The sequence below is a fragment of the Cupressus sempervirens genome, chromosome 2 (genome assembly GCF_028749045.1).
Source record: "Cupressus sempervirens isolate cs-2001-9-10 chromosome 2, ASM2874904v1, whole genome shotgun sequence".
Lineage (NCBI taxonomy): Eukaryota > Viridiplantae > Streptophyta > Pinopsida > Cupressales > Cupressaceae > Cupressus > Cupressus sempervirens.
In genome coordinates this window covers 430318389-430331793 of record NC_143119.1, presented here as the reverse complement: position 1 = coordinate 430331793, position 13405 = coordinate 430318389, and the positions used below count along the sequence as shown (strand labels likewise).

The 13405-nt window shown below is 33.1% G+C and overlaps 1 pseudogene; it reads left to right on the top strand.

Annotated features, from left to right (window-relative positions):
• Positions 1-7418: 7418 nt before the first annotated feature.
• On the top strand, positions 7419-12419 carry LOC149572927 (putative ubiquitin-conjugating enzyme E2 23; annotated as a pseudogene).
• Positions 12420-13405: the final 986 nt, after the last annotated feature.

Here is a 13405-nt window from a genome sequence, read left to right as displayed (position 1 = left end):
GGTATTCAAAAATAAGCTAAATGAAAATGGAGAAGTTTCAAGAAATAAGGCAAGGTTACTTTGCAAGAGTTATGCTCAAGAAGAAGGAACTAATTATGGAGAGACTTTTTCTCTTGTTGCTAGAATAGAAAGGGTTAGAACACTCCTTACATATGCAACACACAAAGGATTCAAAGTATATCATGTGGATGTGAAATCAACATTCTTGAATGGAATCTTAGAAGAGGAAGCCTACATTAAGCAACCCAAAGGTTTCATTGATCCTAGCAAAAGAAACATGGTTTATAGACTACACAAATCTTTTTATGACCTCCAACAAGCCCCTAGAGCATGGTATGAAAGGTCACATAATTATCTAATAAAGATTGGTTTTTAATGAAATAGTGATAACATCAGCCTATACATCAAAGAAGGTTTAGATAAGAAGATTGTGTTGGTAGAAATCTTTGTGGATGATACATTGTTTACTAGAAATGATCATTTGTGCAAAATTTTTTCTATGGAAATGAGTAAGGAATTTGAAATTTCAATGTTTGGAGAGATCAAATTCTCTGTTGGCTTACAAATTCAACAAATGAAGTATGGTATCTACATTACTCAATCAAAATTCATCAAAGAGATACTGAAGAAATTTGGAATGTAGGATTCTAGACTAGTTGGAACACCTAGACATAAGCTTTCCAAAACTAATGGTTCCAAAGAGGTAGATCAGACTTCATATATATCAATGATTGGAAAATTTTAGTATGTAGTGTACACAAGACCTGATACAGCATTAGCAGTTGGTATGATGGCTAGATTCTCTACTAATCCAAAAGAAAATCATCTGAGGGAAATCAAAAGAATCATGAGGTATCTGAAAGGTACTAAAGAATATGGTTTGTGGTATAAGAAAGGAGGCAACTTTGAATTGAAGGCATTCATTAATGTTGATTAGGTAGGAAGTGTTGATGACAGGAAGAGCACTAGTGGTGGAGAACTTTTTCTTGGAAAGAGGCTAGTATCTTGAATAAGAAAGAAGCAAAAATTGTATCTCTTAATCTATAGCAGAAGCAGAATTTGTTTTTGTAGTAGTCAGTTGTTCCAACATTGTGTGGTTCAAGAAAATGTTGTCAGGTATAAAGGAGGAGATCAAGGACCCAGTTGTTTTCTTTTGTGATAACACCAGTGCAATCAACATATCCAAGAATCTAGTGATGCATACCAAAACCAAGCACATTGCAATAAAATATAATTTCTTGAGAGAACTAGCGCAAGACAAAGAGGTGAAATTGGAATATGTGAATACAAAAGAATAGATTGCAAACATATTCACCAAGCCATTACCTTAGGATATATTTTTGTATCTAAGAGGTAAGTTAGGGGTCAATCCTTTGTCTAAAGCTCAATAATCAAATTTTAGTGATGCATCAACCAAGCATGTTGAACATCAGATAACTTGATGCAGTATTGTTAGAGCATATTGCATATGAATATTTACATTAGGTACATGGAAACTACATTGATTTTTGTCTTTGGCATAAGATGTCAAAGAGGGAGAGTTTTGTTGTCATATATCAAAAAAAAATTGAATGTTTGAGATGTTATTTTAGAAATTTTGAGTTGATATCAAAGAGGGAGATTTTTTTGTCAGAAGGATATATTGCAATCATTACAATCAGAGATTGATGATAGAGGGATTTCACACTAGTAGAGGGAGTTCTCATGAATGAGAATCAAAATAAAATTGAGGATATTATTCTTCTATTTTTCTTTGAAATTTCTATCTATCATGACATATTGTGTTGCCATCAATGCCAAAGAGGGAGATTGTTGGATATAATCATTCAATTGTATGTTGTCCTTGATGTTACACAAATGTCAAATATATACTAATGAATCAGAATATGTTGAGCTCACTTGGAAGCCAAAGGAAGTTCCAATGTATGATGAGTGTTTCAATGTTAACCAAGTTTAGAGTCAGTGTCTACCGAGCTCGTTCAGTTGCCTAAGGAAAGTCTGCATGGAACTAGTGTTAACTAAGCTTACTCCATTATGAAAGAAAAGTTGGCATAAAATGAGTGTTAACCGAGCTCACTTGGTTACCAAAGGAAGTATGAAGGAAATTCATTTTTGAGTTAGTGTTGATCAAGTTAGGTTAGCTAACAAAGGATTTTCTTGTATCAATTTATTTGATCTCACAGTTTTGTTGGTTAGTTCTAGCCACCTCATGGGAAGAATTTCATTTATTTGAAATTGTATTCAAGATGATGTAATGCCCCGCCAAGGGATACAAAGAATTAACCTAGAATTTCACTAAGTTTAGTAGCAATTTTTTTTTTTCATGAAAGTAAACATCACATATAACTTATGCACAATAACGGAAGCAATAACAATGTCCATCTAAAAGTAAACATAACATACATAATAGATTACATTCTTTAAGATCCCTTAACGTTGAATTACATAAATGAATCCATCTAGAACAACATCCATATGAAACAATAATGATAAGTCCAATGTTTATACATTACATTTCAAATACTCAATCATCCACTGTACATGTCACAGGGTATGACAACCTCAAAAGAATATACATACATAGAATAAGGTACATCATCCTATTCTAATCCATGATACATCAAAGTAAAGATAATCACATATACATCCATCATAAAGATCAAACATAATAAACTAAGTGTGTGGTTCCTTCCAACCGTTAATAGTATCATTAGACCATCGTGGATCCTAGCCATCCCTCTATGCGTAACATTCCAAATCACTGAAGAGATCATCAGTATTACATAGTAGGAATGTCACTCCTAATATATACAACATCATATGTAGAAAGTAATCTAACATGAAAATAAAAGCATAAGATAACATCATCTAACATATGCTAATCATCAATGAATAAGGATACATATCCACCATCATGAAGGACGCATCAGCCACGATGTCTCAATGAATCTCAAAATGATAAGAGTGAAAAATACACTACCACCTGACCGCGTGGTACCTAAGTGGTCCATTCCCACCGTGCTAAGGAGATAATCTCAAGTCCCAAATAGGCTATCAAAATCACATAGCACAAATCTCCATAAGTCCAGGAATCCTAAAAGTATACTAATTCAAAGGTTCCAACACAAAATCTGACATCTAATCCCAAAGGCACACAATGACATGTAGGAACCTACTATGCAAGCGCGAAAGTGTCATCACAATTATCACATACAAGTTACCCTAGCAGTTAGCTAAACTCCACGGGTCCATACTGCGGAATGCAAGGTCACAACCATGCATCTCACTACTCCCATCCTAGCCTGTTCAAGCACTCAAGGCATGGGCGAGAAAAAAACACTTATATTTTTAGGTTCATTCAATTAGTATTAGGTGTGAATGTTATCACTTATTAATCCAACTTACAATAAGTTACCCTGGTAGCCTCTTAGGGCCCCGGCCCCCATTGCAAGCCACTTCCCGTCACTACATGCAGATATCCTACCCTAATGCTCATGGACTCTTAAATCTCAAAATTACAAAAGATAATCCATAATAAAATCATCAAATATGCACAAAAGCATCAAATCTCCATGAGCAAACATCCATAGAAAATCATGAACACAACAACTTTCTATTGGCAACTGAAGTATCACTGATAATCAAAGTATCCAATGGTTCTCAATAACTAAAATATCTTAATCAAACTGATTGAAGACTCCAAAAATGGTTGAGTCAAACATGTCACATCATGACATCATCAAGAATAAATCCACATTTTAGTCCCATCATGGCGACTAGAAAATAATCAAGGATAACTGATCGATGACCAAAAATAATGGTTAAGTCAAGTATCTCTTACATAAGAATCTCAACTATAATCAATAAATAGTTACAAACAATGCATAGAGCATTCCATCACATAACCATGGTTGGGTTTATAAAAATTGAGATTAAAACATCATCATATCACCACATTCACATAACCCCCAAGCCTCTGGTAGATGTCCTATACTGGTCAACACTAGTCAACCCAAAACCCAAAACAATAGCATAAATAATTCACAATGCAAACACATGTTTTGGTTTTGCCAAGTTTACAACTTAAATTTAAATATAGAGATCTCAGTTTTGGTTTCCAAGTTTTGAAGAATGAATGGAGGAACACATATATTGTTTTGGATAAATAAAAGTTTTCCTTAACAGAACTAAAAATCCATTTTCCAATTATAATATTTGTTTGATACATCCCCCACCAAACTATCAACTATTTATTTAAACAATTAAATCTTAATAGTTGAAAATTATTTAAAAAGTCACCATTGTGAAAATAAACCTTCAATATAACTCATTTATCAAATAATATTAACTTAAATTTATTAATAACATATTTACATATTACATATATACATGCATACATACATACATATATATATATATATACATACATACATATGTAAATATATAAATAGTTATTACGTTTTATAAAATTGATTTAACAATATCGATCGACACCATATATATCATATGAAATAACAATGAAAATTGATTTCATGTATATCGATTGTTTTAAACGTTTTAACATAAACATTTTTGGTATAACAATATTATTAAATAACCCCCCCTTTCTCTTACTGTGGTACGCAATACCTATGATCGCAGGCACTATGTCGACAGCGGGTACGTAGTACCCCTTTTGCTGCAGACCTGCGACGGCAGGCCTCTGCCTTCCGCAGGCATGGGGTGCAATTCGTGCCCATGACATTTCACTATATACATTTTTTTTAATAATTATTTCATGCAATATGAATCGCCATGCGATTTATTAAATTTTCCCACTACGATTTATCAATCGCTCATTCGGTGTATTATATATAAATATACATATGTGTATATATGTGTGTGTGTGTGTGTGTGTGTGTATGTATATATATATAATCAAATTTTATTATAGATTCATAATAAATGTATACATATATATATATATATATATATATATATATATATATATATATATATATATATATATATATATATATATATATATATATATATATATATATATATATATATATATATATATATATATATATATATATATATATATGTATGTATGTATGTATGTATATGTATGCAGATCTGAATATATAACCATGTATGGTTTTTTTTTTCCACAAAGATTACACCTACAATTTAAGAATAAAATATTTGCATTATAGAATGTATATAAAATTCTCCAATAAATTAATCTACCCATATTGAGAATGCATATAAATATGAAACTTCTCAGAAGACATATGGAATACACGAAGAAGACAGGGAATGCGTGATGCGAAAATAGCATAATTAAAATCACAAGAATCTACCCAGATTCTGATGCTAAATCGCTCTTCCTCAGAAAATCCACAGAGCAAGCTCCTCCCTTCTTCAGAATTCTTGAGTCCTCCAATGCTCCAATTGCACTCCCAACGCTCTTGTCTAAGCTTCTATGAATGTCTGAATATAAAGAGCTTTCAGGAAACATCTAGAATGCTTCTAGAAATAGCTAGGTGTCACCAACTAAGCATGGGTCTTTTCCAACCTTCAAGATGAGCCATAGGGTTGTAGACACCATGTGCTTAATTGATGCACTAACCCCCGTGTTGTTGACACATGAGAAATAGAGAAGTGTGTTAATTCCCATGCAAGCTTATAACTCCAATTCACTTTTTATATAATTTCTATTTAAATATTTATAAATTTTATTTTAATTTTTTTAAGTTTTATTATTTTATTTATTTATTGCTTTATTATTATTTTATTATTAATAATAATTTTAATTTCTAATTTTCTTTTATTTATTTTCTTTTTCCTCAATAATTCAAAATATCAAATAACATGATATTTTATATTAATTTTCTCAAATAATTAATTTATTAATTAAATCTATTTATTAAGACTTAATTAATAGAAAATTCACCATAGACCTCCAAGATAAAATATGAAAACCCATCATAGAGAAAATCACTCAAAAATTAGTCTAAAAGGTTAAAAATCATGAATCATGTCATCTGACACATTCAGTGGGTAAAATATCCATATTTAAGGGTTTGGGATTTGGACTTGAGAATTTATCTCCCTTCTCTTATCATTGAGATAGTATAATAGGGTACACTCACCCTGGCAATTCAGGGAAGTCGATACCTGGTACTTGCAACTTGCAAAAAAACCATGCATGTACATACAATATATAATGCTAAGCTAAACAGACAATGGCAGGAAGTGGTGCATCGTGTAGATCCCGACTAAGCAAGTGACTACGACTCCCTTCCTTAACCACATCAAAAATGCCATACAATATTAAAACATGCACACCATACACATGCAAGTATGGGGTAAGTATCCATAATAAAGCACATAAGATAATAAACCATCCAACTAATCATCAATAATAGCTGAAAACAATATAATGATTATTATGTATGCATGAAATGTAAAGTCTAAATGATCTCATCATATAACCACTGAATCCATAACATAATGTCTGATAGTCTCAAAATAATACCACTAATCCATCAACATAATACTAGTCCATCAAAGTCTGATAATAACAACAACAATGTCTAGAAAAGATGTGAACGAGGGTGGGCACTACAGATGACTTGACAAGGTAAAACATATAAATATAAGGTCAAATTGAGGATTGAATTTTGAAGAAGCATGGGATTGAAAAGATAAATCAAGGAAGAAAATTGGAAGGATATCAAAGTATCTGAGTTGACCGAGCTACAAAGAACATTCTAATCAAGGACGATCAAGTATTCAAGCCAAAGCAAAGATCTAAAATTAGAAAATACAAATGCATCAACAATCAGGTCATATCATTGTTATTCTCTAATAATTGTAGCAATGAATCAAATCTTTTAACAGAGTTAGCTAAACAACTATTTGCCAAATCCTCTAATGAGGTGGCATTTCTAGATTGAAGTATCTAAAGACCTCTAACAAGGCCACTCCTAATAGGGTGAACTAAATCCTTTAATAGGGTCATATCTAATAGTTTTTTTTGTAACTATTAATAGGGTTGGCTCCTACCAGGGCTCACTTCAGAAGAGTGAAAAATAGTAACTAGTTGCAATTGGTGGTTTTTCCCAAATTGGGTTTCCACGTTAAATCTTGGTCTCTTGTGTTCATGTCATTTTCTTTATGATTTTTCAACTAAGTTAATTAAGGTTAATCACACTAAACATCCTAAGAAATTATTATTTTAGTGTTATCTGAGTGATAGTAATTATTAGTGTTAATTGAGTGTTCATGTGTTAACCAAGTTACAATAGTGTTTTAGTTTCAGCAGAGTTAAATTATATTGACATCTTAAGGGATTTTGGATTTTTTGTGGTAAGTGATTCACTACTCCACTCTTAGTTACTCCTCTTACATTTCCAATAGGATGGCGTCCCATGACATTTCAAAAAGACCTTGGAAAGGATGCTTCTCAAAGCAAAGATGCCACACTGGAGATTTCCCAAAATGCAAGTGAGGTTATTGAAAAGGGAGGTGCACCCCAGGATCCTCTTTGAGCACGCGATGATAAGGTTTACTCAAAACTTTGGTGCACCCTATTTGGAGTTAAAATGATAGGTAAGTCAATTTTTCTAAACATCAAGGATATCTTTGAGAAGGAAAAGGGAAAATTTGTGATTATGGTGTTGAACAAGATAGTTGATCATAACATTGGCCTTATGTCTTCAACTTTGGCGGGTAAGTGCATTGGACCTCGTCCAAATATTGATGTGGTCAGAATATCTTTCAAGAAGAAGTGTGATCTTAAGGAAAGTGTGGAAATATATGCCATGGAAAAAGGGTTTCTTTCTTTTTCTTTTGCTTGTCAAAAGGATTTCACTAAGATATTCTATGAAGGTCATTAGATTATTGGGAAGGCTATGTTAGCCCTCTAGAAATGGTTTCCTAATTTGAACCTAAATGAATCCTTTTTTACCCAAGCCCTATTTTTGGTTAGACTTCATGAACTTCATCTAGGATATTGGTACAAGGATGTGTTTAAAGTTATAGAAGGATATTTTTGTGAGCTTCTATCCATTGACCTAGTTACAGTGTGTCATAGTAGGATGACTTATGCTAGATCATCTATGGGGGTGAAACAAGATAAAGATATGACAAAAGTTATTGAGGTCCATTTCAAGCTAGGAAAACATATTTAAAAATTAGATTTTAAAAGTGCTTCATTCATTTATTTTCACTATAAAAAGGCAAGTCACATAGTGAAGCTACATTCATCCTTCATTGCTAAGGAAAAGACCATGAAAGCTCACAGAAAAAAATGGAAGAAAAAGTGGAAGGTCTCAAAGCCCAAGGAAAATTAATAAGCCATTCCTTCTAATGAGGGGGAGAAAATTTAGAAGGAACAAGGACAAGAGCATACTCTTCTTAATGAAGATAATGAGAATGATAGCCCTCAATAGGGGCTCTAGAAGGGTGAGGAAGAGAATTTGACAGGAGGATATTCTAACTTGGTCCAAGAAGATTTTTAGAATGAGTTAGTTATACCTTAAACTATCTAGACTATCTCTAAGAATGACTCTTTGGATGATAGCTAGATAAATAAGGAGTCATTAGAAATCGCCACTCCTAGGATGCTGATGCATGATACCCAGCCATTCATTATCCTAGGAGGATCAGGGTATCTATCCTCAAGAAAGGAGGATACATGTGCTAAAAGAATGGAACCCTTATTTGATTCATGTGTTGGAGATGAGCATTTTAATTCAGATGGATGGAAGATAATAACTAAAAAAATCATAAAAAGAAAAACAACAGAGATCCATCACTAGTATTTCCAATAGAAACCATGAGAAAATGTAAGCCTAATGTTGGGGGAAAACTAAAGAATCCAGGAAGAAAAAAAGCAAGCACAATTTGAAAGGAAGAAACAAGTAAGAATATTGTCGATGGAATACAACTTACCATCTAGGAAGCTCGATCTAATAAAAAGAAATGAAATTCATATCTTGGAATATCCATGGCTTGAATGGTTCACACAAGTAGGATATGTTAAGGAATCTTATTAGTGATCATAAACAAGATATTATTTTGATTCAAGAAACTAAGATGATTAAAGATAGGGTGGATTCCATTAAATTTGGAAAGCATTTTGAAGTTGTTTTTTTAAGTTCTTATGGTGCTTCGGGTGGGGTTTTCATGGTTTTGAATACTTTTAAACTCAAATGTAAGGAGATTTTTGAAGGAGATAACATTTTGTTGATTCAAGTTTCTAATATTTAGGAAGAGGATAGTTGATATGTTATGAATTTTTATGCTCCCATTCTAAAGAGAGGAAGATCTAGATATTGGGAAAGGATAAAATCCCTTTTAGACAATGTTTTGAATGGTAGATGGATTATTATGGGAGACTTCAACACTCCTCTTTAAAATAAGAAGAAGGGTGGGATGGAGATTGACTTGGAAAGCAAATTAGATCTCATGAATTTTATCAATTATATGGCTCTCCTTGATGTTAAGCTCCTGTTGCCTGACTTTAAGTCACCCATTTTTTTTGGCAATATTGAGTCATATAGTCTAGTCAGTCTAGTGTCTAGGTCTAAGTCTTTCTTAGGTAGGCTTCTTTATCAGGTTTTCTTGTTATTTCCTTTTCTTCTCTCAGCTAGGTGGGTTGTTCTAAAGTCTTTTCATAATGGGTAGGTCATAGATCCCAACCCAGCAAGGATGATATGTTCTTATTGGCAATCTATTTCAGAGGACTGAATGGGAATCATGATTCTCAAGCATTCATAAAAATCAAAGGAAAGTTCTTCGCATGACATATTAACAAAGGTGGCCTTAGAAGATTCAGATTTTATTCCTTGTAATGGAATGCATATGTATACCCGATGTTTGCTGGTTGATTCAGTTTTTAGGAGCAGAGTATGGATAGTTAAAGATTGAACCACATCTCAGATTGTTTATAGTTTTTGGAAAAGTTCAAACAATGGTGCTTGGGAAAGAAATCTTTTATTGTTATGAAATTATGACTTCAATTTTCTAAAGGCTCTTTTATTAAAAGGATCACTTGGAGAAGATAAATTAATGTCATCATTACATTGCTATGAAGATAAGAGGAGATGTAATTACATAAGTTTCATTATATATATAACAGTGCCACATTATATTGAGTCTTATCAAATCAAAAGAATTCGCTATGATTAAGGAAACAATGGCTTCTCAAAGTATAATAGGTGCATTTTTATAACCATTGATCATTTGAAAATAAAAATGTTATTCTTGGTTTATGCAATCTTCAAAACAAAGTTGACACAGTGGTGGACTTGTGCTAATGGTTGTATAGCAATGAGAATGTGTTGATGATTACACAAGGTGCAATGCATATGAGGTGCAATTTATGTTCTCAGGCCTATACACTGATGCAAATGCAATATGTGACACCACTAATAAAAGCAAGAACTATTATTCAAAGATGTTGAATAGACTACGACATACTATAAAATGAGTTCTTTAAGAACTTTTTTCTCCTTCATGTCAGTATGTTAGAGCCGAACACTGGCTTTTCCATGCATTTGTAATAGTCAAAAGAAAGGTGATGATATCTATTATGCAAAGCATAGATTGAAACTACAAGGGAAACTAGCTTTCCTCTAAAATTGGTAAAGAAGCCTCTTATTGCAAGTGTTTACAGATCAGATGTAGTCCAAAGTAGAATAGAAGAGGGTGTGTTTGGAATGGTAACTAGAGTTGCAGGTGATTCAGACTCCTCAAATTTTGATACTGAAGAAGATGATGATGAAGAATCTATTTTAGGAGATCACACTCATGTAGTTTGGTCAAATCTTGTTGTAGTTGATAGGATCTTTATGCATGATGATATTGTTGCATCTATTTTAGATCCAAAAGGATAGATAGGTATAGTAGTCGGCATTGACCTTTTGTTGACTTGAAGATGCCATCTAGACAAGTTAAAACAGATGTCCCTAGCAGGAATTTGAAATGGATAAGAGCCTTCATAGAAGAAGATTATGTACTTTATGAATCTTGGTTGGGTCAGGTTGTTAAAGTTATAGATAATGTCACAGTTTTGTTTGATGATGGTTCAAAGTGTAAAGTAATGAGGGCAGACCCTGAGCGCCTTATATCAGTTTCTAAGAATGTTTTTGAAGATACAAACTTTCCTTATTATCCAAGTCAGCATGTACGGGCTACTTCTTTAGTTATCTTCAAGAATGCTAGATGGCTCTGAGGTACATGGAAGGCATCTCGAATGGAGGGTACAGTCAATCATGTTGAGGTAAGTTCAGTATATGTTTACTGGATTCTTGCGGAAAATCTTGCATCTATTATGAAGTCAACAAGTGTCTCTTCAGATATGCAAGACCCTAAAAATTTAAAGCTTTTGTCTTGTTTTTCATATGCGAATTGGCAACTAGGTGATTGGTGTTTTCCTCCCAATATTTGGAAGGAAATCAAACATAAGTTTCCCTGAGAAACATGATGACCTACCAGATAAGGATATAAAATTAACAACAGACTCTGATAACTTGCCTGCTTATGATTCATCTTCCCATGATACTTTAGTATCAGTCAAGAATGAGACCATACCAACACAGGATTCTACTGGCCTTGGATCAAAATTATGACACATTCACACTGCAAGAAATATCGTAAGCGCAAAGTGAAATGTGATAAAAAAACTTTTGAAGAAAGATGATGTTCTTGAATTTTCACTGCTTATTGTTAACACGAAGACAAAGTTTGATGTACTTTGGCAAGATGGTACAAAGTCACTTAGAGTAGATTCAAAGGTCTTGTTTGCCATTGATAATCTTGGAAAGCATGATTTCTGGCTTGAGCAGTATGTGCTAGAGAAGGGTTCCGATGAGGATGGAGAATATTCTCAAACTAGATGCATAGGATTTGTGAAAATGGTGGATTCAAAAGAATGTACTGCCATAATAAGATGGAAAAAACCTATGTCTCGACCAAAGGATCCTCGAGAGTTTGACAATGAAGAGATAGTGAGCATTTATGACCTAGTTGAGTATCCAAATTTTAATTATTTCATTGGGGACATTGTGATACGGCTTCTCCCTGCCGAAGAGGTGTCCCATGTGTCTAACACTGTTAAAATGTGAGTTGACGAAAAAGACTGTTAAACTGAGGTAAAGATTGATAAAGATTGTGAGATTGAGTCAAAATGTGGGGAGTATGTTAAATCAGATCCATCATTAGAACAAAGAAATATGAAAAAGTGACAAAAGACTAATCTTGGCTCCAATTTTGAGGATCACATTGGTGGTGATAAAGAAATTGATAGTCAGACAAAATATGTAAGTGATACCAAAAATATGGATGCTTCTTTGCAGCAGGAGGCTTCAAGAAGGTGTCACAAGGCTAAAGACAAGGAAAAAAAATTCAAATTTCATTGGAAATGAAAGGCTGTCGTGAAACTTAATAGTCAATTTTGGAACCGAAGGTGAACTGAATAGTCAAGGAAGATTTGTTTATTGCAAACTGTCGTCTATTAAGAATGGAGGTTCTTCTTCTTGGTTGCATACAGTCAGAGAGTTGGAGCAGAAGGGAGGGCATATTTTTTTAGGTTTTTCATTTCATTGCATGTAGAGGGTTGGTAAATTTTTGGTGTGAGATGCTTTTTGTTGCAGAGACAATTGAGAGTACTCAATATCAATCATTTTCTATTTTGTAGAATTGTTGAAATTAGTGTTTTCCTCAAATGTTCTGGAATTGGAACGAGGAATAAATAGAGTTTTACTTCCCTTGTTCATAATACAGTGAGTGAATGTAATAAGCATTGTTATTGTTCATTCAAAGAGGAAACTTTAGTATAATTAATTAATAGCAGTAATTTAGATTCAAGTTTTCGTAGTTAGATATCTGAAGGTTTTGTGAATTCATAAGTTTTTGAATACACAAAAATAATTAGATGCTTAGAACTCAAATTCGCCTGAGTTAGGTCTTGTCTAAGCCTAACTTGGTTACACCTCTGTTATTCTCGGGTCAAGAACATACCCCAAATTAGATAGGAGGAACAAACAGAATTCTTTGAATATCATTCATATAGGGAGTTGTACCTACCAATTCAGAGAAAAGTCGGTAACCATAAAATGGCTTTTCAACTGTTGTGAATAGATATTGTTCATAATCTGGGCATTAAGAGTCATAATATCATGAAAGATAAAAAAGAACAAATCTATTTACCAACAGCTCCAAGGGGAAAAGTTCACTTGGTTGAATAGAAGATTTGGTACAAATGACATTCAGGTAAGGCTTGATAGAGATCTTATTTATATTGACTGGATGTCTCTCTTTTCTTGTTCTTTATCAGTGTTGGCCAAAATTGATTTGGACCATTCCCTAATTTCCCTATTCTTGGATCCACTTAACAACAAGAGACATTTCC